Raw genomic sequence first — 14,831 nt, 5'->3', positions numbered from 1 at the left:
TTCTTCACTTGCCTATGCCTACAGAATCTTGAGGTAGGTAAAAATTGTAAAATAGTATGGGTGATGTCTTGATTTGTACACAATTTGAATTTGTGAGACAGAATTGCTTGAAGTTGTTGGTATCATTCTCTCTTATGGAGTCCAGTGGCAAGACAGAATCAAGATGACTGATGATGGCTTGGGATCTAGCAGATAACATTGTACATCTTTGATGTCTAAACAGGTTCTCATTGTTTCACAATATCTGTTTCAGCCACTTCCATGGCTATTGAAACAAATTGTTTTCATCCATCCATTTTATTGAGAGAAGGCTTCACATTCTTGGGGTAAATAGCCTTCCCTCCAACTCACTGAAGCTTTGAGACTGTTTGGTTATCCTCAACCTGGTTTAGCCAGTCTGCTAGAATGATTTATCAGAGTGAGGCCCCTGAACATGCTACAGCTTCTTGGAGCTACATGTGAGAGCTAAATAACAGATGTATAGCATGCAGATGTTCAGCAGCATTCAGATGATAAAGATATAAAGATGTAAAATATCGTAGTCTTTGGAGTTGTTTGCCTGGGAAATAAAGTACAATGAGATGAGTAATTGAATAATGCTAGAAAGATAGACAAGAATCACATTTTAAAGGTACTTAAATTTCATGCCAAGATGTTTCTATTTTATCTTTCTAGACATTAGGGAGTCATTGACAGCTACTGAGCAGGGGAAAAACAAGGTCAGATCTATGCAATAGGAAAATTATTTTTTGCAGTTTTGTGAAAGGTGATTTGGAAAAGGGAGAGATTAGAGTCAGGGTAATTGGTGAGAAGGTCATAGCAATGTTTTAGACAAAAGGGGATGAACACTTGAACTAGAGCGGTGGTAATTTGTGGGTAGATAAGGATCTTCAGATGGAAGACAGTATTATACAAGTCAAATTTATAACAATAATTGATTGCATTTAGAGTTTGAGAGAAAGAAGGGAGAGCTAAAGATGATGAGATTTTTGAAATTAGGTGATTGTGGTGACAGTGACAAAAGGAAATTGAGAGAATGAGCAGTTTTAGAGAATAATTCAGTTCTGAACATTTACATTTTGAGGTACTGAAAGAATTCTCAGGTGGAGATGCTCAACTAGGAATTAGAAACACAATAGGATTGGGGATCAGCTCATGTGTGTGTGTGTGTGTGTGTGTGCGTGCGCGCGTGTGTGTGTGTGTGTGTATGCGCCTGTCCATGTCCACACATATGTATTTTTTTCTGGGATATAGGATCAGAAACATAAAGTCTTGAACTTTAGACTCTTCAGGTTGTGTATCCAAATTTAAGTTACTGGAATCCTTTTTACTCTTTATTTTCTGTGCTAGATAACTCAGTGGGTTTGTGATCTGCAACATTCTAATGGTCATATTGTACAACTTGTAACTGATCATGAACCCTGTTACAATCTTCCAATAGCTGGCCATTGGTATGAAGATCTCCAGTGAGAAGAAATCTGCTGTCTCTTTATATTTTTGGACCATGAATCTAATCTTTATGATTCTCACTTCTATTGAGCCTAAATTTGCTTCTCTATGACATCCTAACATTGTTTCCAGTTCTGTCTCCTAGACTAAGCAGAAAATGTATATACCCTCTTTCATATGACAACCTTTCAAATGCTTGAAGCTTCTTTAGGCAGTCTCAATTTTGTATAGCTGAGCTCCACATGGCACAGTTTCTGATAACCTTGCCATCCTGATCATTTTACATGCTACTGAATTCAACTCATGCACTGGGATTGGTATGCCAGTCAGAGAAAAATTAAAAACCCAGTTAAAATGGGGTATGTTTGAGTTATACAAGAAACAGAGGGCATTGGGTAAAATAGTCCAAATGGAAAGTATTTGCTGAAGTAGTAACTCTACTAACCTATCACTCTTTCCCTCCCAATTCCTCAAAGTTCCATCCTCTGATGAAGTAGGCCACCTATTGGGATAACCTTTATTTAAGGGTTTCTTTCTCCAAGATTAACATGGCTCTTTAAGCTTATCTCTCAGTCAAGACCATGACTCTCATCCTGCAAATGAATTCCCATTATATCTCTTCTAGCTTAGTCTTCTTTCTTCATAGGCTAACCCTTTTTTACAAGGTTTCCATTGAATTCTCCTAAATCCTCTAATTGTTCCTCAAGCCCTCCTATCTCCTCTAATGAATTAGAATTTGGTTTTCTCCAGAAAAATGCCAAATTTCCCCAAACTATATTTTGTAAATGCCACTCCTTCTTTTATCCCTACTAATTCACGTAGTCAGAAGGTTAGCATCTTCTTTGATCTCTTTTTATACTTCTAGACCATTATTTAGCAATCTGTCTTTTAAAGATAGTATTAAAAATAGTATATCAATTGTACCTACCCTGTTCTCATTTTTGTTCTTCCAGGAAACTCTCCCAGCTTTCTCAATAATTCCAATACCAATAGTATTTCTCTAATAATAATACCAATAACTAGTACTTATGCTTTTCCTTAAAGTTTGCAAAGTCCTTTACCCATTTTATTTTCTTTGTCTGTCTCTGTCTTTCTCTGTTTCTCTTGTAATACATTTAATTAATATATACAAGCAATTAAATGACTAACGGGACTCAAGTAGCACAATTATCATCTGCCTTTATACAAAACAGATACAAACCCTCATGGGATTCTGGTGGATTACAATTAAATACTGCCTTTTAAAACAAAATTTTATTTTTTCAATGGTCAAGTACCTGTTTTTTTTTCCAACTCTCCCTCCCATTTCCTTTGCATCAGCTCATGGAAGTCTTTCCAGGTTTTTCTGAGAGCATTGTGTTCATCATTTTCTTTCTTTCTTTCTTTTTTTTAAGTTTTTTTTTTATTTTCAAAATATAAACATATTTTTCTTTTTTTAAATTAAACTTTTTATTTTCAAAACATATGCATGCCCAGGATAATACATCATGACTAAGTAGGATTTCTACAAGGAATGCACAGCTGGTTAAATATTAGGAAAATTATTAGCATAATTGACTATATCAATAACCAAACTAACAAAAATCATATGATTATCTCAATAGATGAAGAAAAAGTATTTGAGAAAATCCAACACCATTCCTATTAAAACCACTAGAGAGTATAGGAATAAATGAATTTTTCCTTAAAATGATCAGTAACATCTATTTAAAACCATCAGCAAGCATCTTGTATATTGGGGACAAACTAGACTCATTCCCAATAAGATGAGGGGTGAAATGAGATTGTTCACTATCACTATTACTATTCGATATTGTATTAGAAATGTTAGCTTTGGCAATAAGAGAAGAAAAAGAGATTAAAGAAATTAGAGTAGGTAATGAGGAAACCAAATCATCACTCTTTGCAGATGATATGATGATATTCTTAGAGAATCAATTAAAAAACTTCTAGAAGGTTGCAGGATACAAAATAAATCCACATAAATCATCAGCATTTTTATATATTACCAACAAAGTCCAGCAACAAAATACAAAGAGAAATCTCATTTAAAATAACTTTTGATAATATAAAATATTTGGGAATTTATCTGCCAAGGGAAAGTCAGGAACTATAAGAACACAACTACAAAACACTTTCCACACAAATAAAGTGAAATCTAATCAAGTGGAAAAATATCAAGCGCTCATATGTTTAGGACATGCAAATATAATAAAAATGGCAATACTACCTAAATTAATCTACTTATTTAGTGACAAACAAAACAAACTTTCAAGAAATTTTTTTACAATTTGAGGAAAAATAATAACAAAGTTCATCTGGAAGAACAAAAAGTCAAGAATTTCAAGGGAATTAATGAAAAAATGCCAATAAAGGTGGCCTAGTTATGCCAGACCTAAAATTATATTATAAAGCAGTGGTCATCAAAAATATTTAGTATTGTCTAAGAAAATGAGTAGTCTATCAGTGGAATAGATTAAATTCACAGGACAAAATAATCAATGACTATAGCAATCTAGTGTTTGACAAACCCAAAGATTCCAGCTTTTGGGATAAGCACTCACTATTTGACAAAAACTACTGGGAAAATTGGAAACTAGGTATGGCAGAAACTAGGCATTGACCCACACCTAACACATTATACCAAGAGAAGGTCAAAATAGATTCATGATTTGGACATAAAGAGTGATATTATAAGCAAATTAGAAGAACATGGGATAGTTTATCTCTCAGATCTGTGGAGAAGGAAGGAATTTGTGACCAAAGAAGAACTGGACATCATTATTGAATTACAAATAGATAATGTTGATTATATTAAATTAAAAGGTTTTTGTACAAACAAAACTAATGTGGACAAGATTAGAAGTTAAGCAATAAATTGGGAAAACATTTTTACCTTCAAGAATTCTGATAAAGGCCTCAATTCTAAATTATTCTAAAATATACAGAGAATTGATTCAAATTCATAAGAATTCAATCTATTCTCCAAGTGATAAATGGTCAAAGGATATGAAGTCAATTTTCAGATGAAGAAATTGAAATCATTTCTAGTCATATGAAAAAATACTCTAAATAACTACTGAACAGAGAAATGCAAATTAATACAAATCTGAGATACCACTATATACCTCTTAGATTGTCTAAGATGACAGGAAAAGATAATAATGATGATGTTGGTGAGAATGTGGGAAAACTGGGATACTAATATATTGTTGGTGGAATTGTGAACTGATCCACCATCCTGGAGAGCAATTTGGAACTATGCTCAAAAGGTTATCAAATTGTGCATACCCTTTTATCCAGTAGTGTTTCTTTTGGGCTTATATCCCAAAGAGATCTTACAAGAGGGCAAGGGACCTTATGTGCAAAAATGTTTGTGGAAGCCCTTTTTTGTAGTGGCAAAAAAGTGGATGCCCATCAGTTGGAGAATGGCTGAATAAGTTATGGTATATGAATGTTATGGAATATTATTGTACTATAAGAAATGATCAGCAGGATTATTTCAGAGAGTCCTGGAAAGACTTACATGAACTGAGGCTAAGTGAAATGAACAGAATCACGAGATCATTGTAAATAGCAACAGCAAGATTATACAATGATCAATTCTGATGGATGTGACTCTTCTCAACAATGAGATTATTCAAGTCAGTTTCAATAATCTTATGATGATGAGAGCCATTTACACCCAGAAAGAGGTCTGTGAGAACTGCATGTGGATCACAACATAGTATTTTCACTTCTTTTGTTGTTTTCTTGATTTTTATTTTCTTTCTCATTTTTTCCTTTTTGATCTGAATTTTCTTGTGCAGCAAGATAATTGTACAAATATTTATGCCTAAATTGGATTTACACATTTTTTTCACCATATTTAACATATATATTGGATTACTTGCTATCTAGGGGATGGGATAAGGAGAAGAGGGGAAATTGGACCACAAAGTTTTGCAAGAGTCAGTGGTGAAAAATTATCTTTGCATATGTTTTGAAAATAAAAAGCTTCAATTAAAAAACACATGCATGGATAATTTTCAACATTCACCCTTGCAAAATCTTGTGTTCCAAATGTTTTCCCTCCCTTCTCCCACCCCCTCTCTTAGATGGCAAGTAATCCATTATATGTTAAATATGTGCAATTCTTCTGTACATATTTCCATAAATATCATATTGCTCAAGAGAAAACAGATTGAAAAATGAGAAAGAAAATAAAATGCAAGTGAACAACAGCAAAAAGAGTGAAAACATTATATTGTGATCCATATTCAAATTTTGTATTTAATTGGGCGTTTTTAATTTGTTCTTTGTCTAGCTTTTTAGTTGCATGCCTATTTCATCAATCTTTTCTCTTTTTATTTTACACAAGTAAGCATTTAGAGATATAAAACTTACCCTGTGAACTGCTTTGGCTGCATCCCATAAATTTTGGTATGTTGTCTTGTTATTGTAATTCTCTTGGATGAAATTATCGATTGTGTCTATTGTTTGTTGTTTCACCCACTCATTCTTTAGGATTAGATTATTTAGTTTCCAATTAATTTTTGGTTTATTTTCCCCTGGCCTTTTATTGCATGTAATTTTTATTGCATCATGATCTGAAAAAATGCATCTACTATTTCTGCCTTTCTGCATTTGATTTGATAGTGTTTATGCACTAATGCATGTTCAGTTTTTGTATAGGTTCCACATATTGCCAAGAAAAAGTGTATTCCTTTCTGCCTCCATTAAATTTTCTCCAAAGATTTATCATATCTAACTTTAATTCTATTTACTTCCTTAACTTCTTTCTTATTTATTTTGTGATTTGATTTATCTAGTTCTGAGAGAGCAAGTTGAGATCCCCCACTATTATGGTTTTGCTTGGTGCATATATATTTTGTATTGATATTACTTCATTATCTATGTAGGTTCCTTCCTTATTTCTTTTAATTAGATCTATTTTTGCTTTTGCTTGATCTGAACTCAGAATCGCTACCCCTGATAGTTTTACTTTAGCTTGAAGCACAATAGATTCTGCTCCAGCCTTTTACCTTTATTTTGAATGTATCTGCTTTAAATGTGTTTCTTTTAACAATATATTGTAGGATTCTGGCTTTTACTGCAGTCTGATATCCGCTTCGATTTTATGGGATAGTTCATGCTATTCACGTTCACTATTAAAATTACTAATTTTGTATTTCCTGCCATCTTGTTTTCCCCAATTTATGCTTTTCTTTTTCTTTTCCATCCTCTCCTGTAATTTGCTTATGACCACCCCTCCCTCAAACAGCCCTCCCATTTTACAGCCCTTTCACCTTTTTTTATCCTTTTCCTCTTCTAAACTTTTCCCCTCCTACTTCTCTAGAAGGTGAGACAAGTTTTTCTGTGAAGCTTATGTTTGATATTCTCTCTTTGAGCCAAATCTGATGACAGTAAGATTCACACAATGCTCATCTCCCTCCCTTCTTTTCCTCAATTGTAATAGGTCTTTTTTTTTTTTTTTGACTTTCCATGAGATGTAATTTACCTATTTTGTCTTCATTTTCCTCTTTTTCCAGTAGAATCCCTTTTCCTCCTCTAGTTTCTTTTTTTATTTCATCACAATAGAATCAAATTATACCTGCACCCTCGAAGTATACCCATAATAAAGATACAGATAACAAGAGTTAAATATATCATCTTCCCATATAGAGACAGAACCATTTTAGCTTTTAAAAGAAAGGTTTTTTTTCTTTCCTTTTTACCCTTTTATGTGTCTCTCGAGTTTTGTATTTGAAGATCAACTTTTCTGTTCAGCTCTGGTCTTTTCAACAGAAATGAATGAAATTCATCTGTTTCCTTGAATATCTATCTTTTCCCCTGAAAAATAATGCTTAATTTTGCTGCATTTGTTTCTTTTAGCTTTTTTGATTTCATGACCAATTCATTGATCAAGTTACTTTCAAGTAACCATCTAGAAATATAAAATTTTCCTTAAAAACTTCTTTGGCTGCATCCCATATATTGCCATTATCTTAGATGAAATTATTGATTATTTATATAATTTGTTGGTTCACCCACTCATTCCTTAGGAATAAATTTTGTACTATCCAATTAATTTTTGGTCTATTTTCCCTGGCCATTTATCACATGTAGTTTTTGCATCATGATCTGAAAAAAGATGCATTTAGTATTTCTGTCATTCCACATTTGATTTTGAGTTTTTTGTGCCCTAACACATGGTCAATTTTTATGTAGGTTCCATGTACCACTGAGAAAAACATGTATTATTTTCTATCCCCATTCAGTTTTCTCCAAAGGTCTATCATACCTACTTTTCTAAAATTCTATTTATCTTCTTAACATCTTGTTTATTTTATGGTTCTATATATCTTGTTCTGATAGAGGGAGTTTGAAATCCCCCATTAATATAATTTTGCTGTCTATTTTTTCTTGCAATTCTCTTAACTTCTTCTCTAGAAATTTGAATGCTATAGCACTTGGTACATACATGTTTAGTTATCCATGGTACCCTTTAGCAAGATGAAGTTTCTTTTCTTATCTTTGTTAATTATAGTTATTTTTTCTTTTGCTTGATGTGAGATCAGGATCACTATCCTTGCTTATTTTTTTTTATTTCATCTGAAGCATAATAGCTTCTGCTCCAGTCTTTTATCTTTAGTCTGTATGTATCACTCTTCTTTAAATGTGTTTCTTATAAACAACATGTTGTAAAACTCTTGTCTTTTAATGCAATCTGCTATCTGCTTTTGTTTTATGAGTTTTTATTTTGGCATCTCTTTCACAAAAGGTGATAGGTGGATTTTTCTTTAGGCTATTTTACCCTCTGCTTCTGGAACATCAGCACAATTTTCCTTGATGATTTCCTGAAAATGTGGTCTAGGCTGTTTTTTTATTATGGTTTTTAGGGAGTCTATAATTCCTTGGTTGTCACTCCTGGATCTGTTTTCTAGGTAAGTTGATTTTCTGATGAGGTATTTTATATTTTCTTCTATTTTTTATTTTTTTGGTTTTATCTGATTGATTCTTAATGTCTCATTGAGTCATTTACTTCCATTTGTTCAAATCTAATTTTTATGAATTGTTTTCTTCAATTAGTTTTTTAAAATCTCTTTTCAAATTTAGCCAGTTGAATTTTTAAATTAGTTCTTTTGTTTATTGGGATTTTTTTCCCATTTCCATTTTATATTTTAGGGAGTTTTTTCTTTTTCCATTTCATCCATTCTGTTTTTAAGTTGTTTTCTTTTTCCCATTCCACCAAATCTATTTTAAAAGGAGTGGTTTTCTTCAGTAAGTTTTTTAAGGAGTTATTTTCTTCAGACAATTTCTGCTTCTCCATTTTTCTTTGAATTCTCTTTTAAACTCTTTTATGAATTCTTCCAAGAGAGCCTTTTGAGTTGGAGACTTACTCATATCAGCCTTTGAGGTTCCTTCTGGAGGAGTTTTGCTTTTAGTGTCCTCACAGTTTGAGGTCTGTTGTTCCCTCTCTCTAACAGCTGTCCATGGTCAGTGCTCATTTTGATTTTTTTCCTATTTTTAAAAAAGTTTATATGTACTTTTAGAGCAAAGGGGAGATTATCCCAAATGTCATCTATAAGGCAACAGGAATTTTACACTTTTCTAGTAGATGTGGTGGGGTCCAGAGGCTCACTATTTTCCTTCTATAGTTGCATTGGAGATCTTACAGCTAGTCTGCCGATCTACTGGCTTTGGAACCAGGACAGAGTAGCCAATGCTGATGTATTTTGGCTGAGAACCTCCTACTAGATTCCCTCATGCACAGAGTTCTTTCCACTCTGGGCATCCTGGGCCTCCCTGGATTCCACCTACATGGGACGTGTCACCCTTTGCCTGATTGAGACAGACCTTTCCTGAAGTTGTTCCAAAATGTCTTCTGTTGAAAATTCGTTACACTCAAAATATTTATGGGTTTTGTAACTCTAAACCCTGTTCAGAGGCTTGATCTGGTATTGATTCTGAGGGAATCCAGAAGGAACTCAGGCAAAGACTTGTCTATTCTCCACCATCTTGGCACTGCCTCCCTCTAGTGCTTTTACAATAAGAGCTATCAAAATATTTTGAAACACTTGGAAAAACTGCTTTTTCCTGGATTTCTTTGGAGGATAGGTTTAGTAGTGATATTGCTTGATCATAGGGTGTAGTTGCTTTTGTGTGCACAGTTCTAAATTGATTTTCATAAGGGATGTATCAATTCACTGTTTCACCAATAGTGAAATTGTGAAACATCAATTATGTCTGGTCTCATTTACATATATTATTATTACTTGATTCTTACAACAGTCCTACATGTCCCAAATCATTCCCTGAACTAGCTTTCTATAGTTTTGCTTATGCCATTCTTCTCTTTTGCTCCAACTGTCCTTTGGGTACTTCTTTGTCCTTTTTTCAAGTTCAGGCTTAAATGTCACCTCCCGTGTGGTTATTCATATTCTCTAACCAGAAATAGTGTTCCCCTTCTCTGAATGTATAGCTTAATTTTTACCTTTTCTATTTCACATTTTATGTAACAAATTACAATAATTCATAGACATTTTTTACTTTCTTTAATTGTTTATAATGTCTATAAGAGCAGCAATTTCTTCTTATTTTTCATTATAGTCTTGAAGAAATTTCTTTATCTTGTATATAGTAAGTGTTCAATAAATGAGATGATATAGGTAGATAAAATCCTTCATAAAGTTGAAAACATTAGCTGTTATCAAATATTTATTTATTTATTTTTAAGTAGCCTTTTATTTACAAGTTATATGTATGGGTAATTTTACAGCATTGACAATTGCCAAACTCTGAGATACCAGAGTTCTGTTCCAATTTTTCCCCTTTTTCCCCCTATCCCCTCCCCTAGATGGCAGGATGACCAGTAGATGTTAAATATATTAAAGCATAAATTAGATACACAATAAATATACATGATCAAACCATTATTTTGCTGTACAAAAAGATTCGGACCCTGAAATATTGTACAATTAGCCTGTGAAGGAAATCCAAAAGCTGGCAGGCAAAAAGATAGGGATTGGGAATTCAATGTAATAGTTCTTAGTCATCTCCCAGAGTTCTTTTACTGGGCGGAGCTGGTTCAGTTCATTATTGCTCCATTGGAACTGGTTTGGTTCATCTCATTGCTGAGGATGGCCATGTCCATCAGAATTGATGATCATATAGTATTGTCGTTGAAGTAAATAATGATCCCTTGGCCCTGCTCGTTTCACTCAGCATCAGTTCATGTAAGTCTCTCCAGGCCTTTCTGAAATCATCCTGTTGGTCATTTCTTACCGAACAATAATATTCCAATAATATTCATATACCACAATTTATTAAGCCATTCTCCAATTGATGGGCATTCACTCAGTTTCCAGTTTCTGGCCACTACAAAGAAGGCTGCCACAAACATTCGTGTACATACAGATCCCTTTCCCTTTTTTATGATCTCTTTGGGATATAAGCCCAGTAGTAACACTGCTGGATAAAAGGGGTGCAGAATTTGATAACTTTTTGAGCATAGTTCCAAATTGCTCTCCAGAATGGTTGAATGTATTCACTATTTCACCAACAATGAATGTAAGTTTTCCCACATCCCCTCCAACATTCCACATTATCTTTCCCTATCATTCTAGCCAGTCTGATAGGTGTGTAGTGGTATCTCAGAGTTGTCTTAATTTGCATTTCTCTGATTGATAATAGTTATCAAGTATTTATAGACTCAAATGCATTTGAAGGTTCTATTAAGATATCAACTATTTAGACATACTACTTTGCTTTTACTGGATCCAATATTAGATGACATTGAGTGTTGGAGTTAGATAAGGTGAATGCCCTTGTATAATAATTATATGCATTGCAGATTATACTGCTTATATATTTTATATAATTATATAATATAGAAGCAGAATATTATATCATATTAATTAAATTACCAGAATGATATATGATATATACTGTATGAGTAATGATATAATATTCTACTAATATAATAACATTATCTAATCCAATGACATATAATATGTATAGTATACAATTACTATTATACAATATACTGCTTATATATTGTATAAAATAATCAATAACTATAAAATGCTTAATGCAATCCCTGATATATAGTAGATGCTTAATAAATGTTTATTGATTTATTGATATGGTGTCATTAAGTGTATTTAAACTTCTATAATACAAACATATGTGTATATATACACAAACATATTTGTTCAGTTCAATCATGTTTGATCCTTTGTGATTCCTTTTGGGGTTTTCTTGGCAAAGGTACTAAAGTAGTTTTAATTTCTTTCTCCAGAAGGTACGCGCATGCACAAGCACACACACACACACACACACACACACACAATACCTAAATGAAAAAAATTAATTGTGAGAAACTTCCATTCACTGTTAGTTCTGGTTCTCATGCATTTTGGCCTCATTCCTAATCATTGACTGATTTCTCTTAAAGGTTGTCAAATTTTATCCAGAGGCTTGCAGTAAGTTTGCTTAAGACTGGAAGGAGATAAGGGAATTGGCCTTTGAGAGCTCTTGTTTTCTAATTCATTTAGTCACTCCTGCCCATTGAAATGATCAAGGATAACTGAATGGAAGACAGAGCTTCCTTTCTCTACCCCACAAAACATGATTCTTTCTCCTTCCCTTCTAATGGACACCATTCCTCCCTCAGTTATTTAATTTATATGTTTCCCTTGATCCTCCTTTTCTTTTTTATTTTATAGTAGACAATGGTGTTTGTTTAGTAAGAAACTGAATGTAATAATCTTAACGTTTCCAAATTTCTGTGTTCCATTATATTTGCAAAGCATCATGTTCATAACTCCTCTCCTTTGATTGTATAATTTACTAATAAACAATTTCAGCATTAATGTATTTTGCAACAGTTTTGATGCTGCAAGTTTCAAAGACACTAGACACTAGTGAGGCTTAAATTGTGTGAAGTACCATTTAAAGCTCAGCAATCACTCTGGATATGCAAAGAGGACTTTGGCAGAGCTGAAGGTAAACGTCCAGAAACTTTTGTACTTCAATTGCCTCTTGAGAAAAGAACAGTCAGGGTGGAAAACAGTTAGGACGTTTGCTAGGTCAGCTGCTTTATTGGTACCTAAGATGCACCTATAAGGAACAGAAGGTTTGATATATTTTTCTTTTTTTTCTTTTAAAGCTCTGCAAAGAACTTTGCCATAGGAGAAGCTATTTGAAGTGGTGGATAGATGAAATGACTCATGGTTACCAAGAATAAAAGTGCTGAATTGTTGATGAGGTTCAGAAATAATTAGTAACACATTGAAATTTTCTGTCAGTTAATCATTTTTAACTGGTTCTTTAGTGTGTATAGTAGAGAACTTGGTAATGAAAGCTCATTTCATATTAAATAAGAAAGATCTATAGTGGGGTTTTTGTCTGGTCTGATCTCATCTTTGCTTATATCCTTCCTAAATAAAAGTAAGATGCAGAGAAAATGAAGAAACCATAACTCTTCACCTCTCAAAACAGGCATGAAAGCAATGAGCTTTTATTAAGCATTTATTATATGTCATGCATGAGGCATACAAATCCAAGCAAAAAAGAAAGACAGTACCTGCTCTCAAATGACTTACATTCTAATGGGTGAAGTAAAAACACAAAAAGAAGCTGAAAAAATGGGTTGGGTGATCAGGAAGGTAGCCAAATAGGGTACTAGAAGCACAAGGAATTTGTCTAAAAGAACTGCAGAAACAGTCTTGATTAGAAAAGTAACTAAAGGCAAATATTACAATAATTTTAAGGTAACATTTATATAATGAGTCGCCTTTTGAAATTTATATGAGCCAAATCTGCGACAAATAAAATAGATCTAATTCACAATACAGGAGGTACAATGCTTTCTTGTACAGAGTAATCAAACAAGCATTTATTGAATGGATTAGATTTAAGGGAAATCTTCTCTCAAAAGCAATCTTAGCTAGAAATATAAATGGATTAATAAAATTATATGGATAGACAAAATCATGAGTGGTAAAATCACAAGAATCTTTTGAGAAAAAGCAATGTCCAACCTGTATTATCCTATAAATGCTTAACCTTTGAAGGTGATGTGAGGGACACTGTGAATAACAGAACAGGCTATAGTTCTAACAAAATGAAAAATCTCATGTTTCTCTGGGGATAATTGAAAATTCATGCATTAACTACAATAACTTATCAGTTCATTCTTAAGACTAATTTAGAATGCAGTTACAGACATACAGTTAACCAACATACAGAAATGGTGTTCCCTAAAAGTTTAATATAACTAATTAACTAATTAACTAAACATTAAACTAAAAATTTAGTTCAATGATCACATGGCAATCTAAGAAACAGAGATACAAGATCAAGAACTGCTCTTTGTTTTAAATCAAACAAATTTCCAATGTTCTAAGTACACATTAACAAAAAATTTGAGTTTGGTTTTTGTATTTGAAAAAAAACTTGTCTTTTGACATAAAAATAAATTTCTTTTATATATTAACCATAGCCTAAGAATTCATCACATAGAGCCTAATTTGGTCCTCTTGGCAAAAGTCTTCTGAGCTTATCATAACAAGTCAAACTTTTCTCTCCAAAGTTACCAATGATCTCCTTTGAACTAATTAATCAATAAATTTATATAATGATCTCCTAATTTACAAATTTATTGTCCTTTTCTCAGATTTTATACACCTTGACCTTTCTCAAGCATTTGACAAATTGATAATTGTTTTTTTTTTCCCCTTCTGGACATTCTTTTCTTGATTTGTGTAATACTGCTTTCTCTTGGCTCACCTTCTGATAGTCTAGACCCTATTTAGGATATCATTCATAGTCCACCAACTAACTGGGTAGTCATACTCCAAAGTCCTTATTTTGGGCCCATTTTTTCCTCTTCCAGAATTCTTAACTTTTTTTGTGTGTGTCTTGGACCTTTTTGGTAGTATGGTGAAAATTACAAACCTCATCACATAATAATACTTAAATATAACACAGCATTACAAAGGAAACTAAATATATTGAAATAAATATGTAATTTTTCTTTTTCCATCCAAATTCATGGATCCCCTCAAATCTATCGCCTAGATTAAGAATCACTGACTTCCCTTTCACTTCTCTGTATCCCCATAGCTAAGTAGCTGCCAATTCTTATCTATATTCCCTTCACAATATTCCCTATATTCATTCTCTTTGTCTTTGGTCAAACCCTAATTATCATCTTTTGCTTAGTCTGTAGCAACTGGTTTATAAATGATCTCCCTTCTTTGAAGGAGTTCCTTGTTTCTTCATCTCATCCTCAACAGTCAACTAAAGTGATATTTCTTCTTTTTTTCCCCTAAGGCAATTGGGGTTAAGTGACTTGCCCAGGGTCACACAGCTAGGAAGTGCTAAGTGTCTGAGGT

This window comes from Sarcophilus harrisii, chromosome 6 (assembly GCF_902635505.1).
Source record: "Sarcophilus harrisii chromosome 6, mSarHar1.11, whole genome shotgun sequence".
Classification (NCBI taxonomy): domain Eukaryota; kingdom Metazoa; phylum Chordata; class Mammalia; order Dasyuromorphia; family Dasyuridae; genus Sarcophilus; species Sarcophilus harrisii.
The sequence above is the reverse complement of the archived record's forward strand: the minus strand, read 5'-3'. Positions refer to the sequence as shown.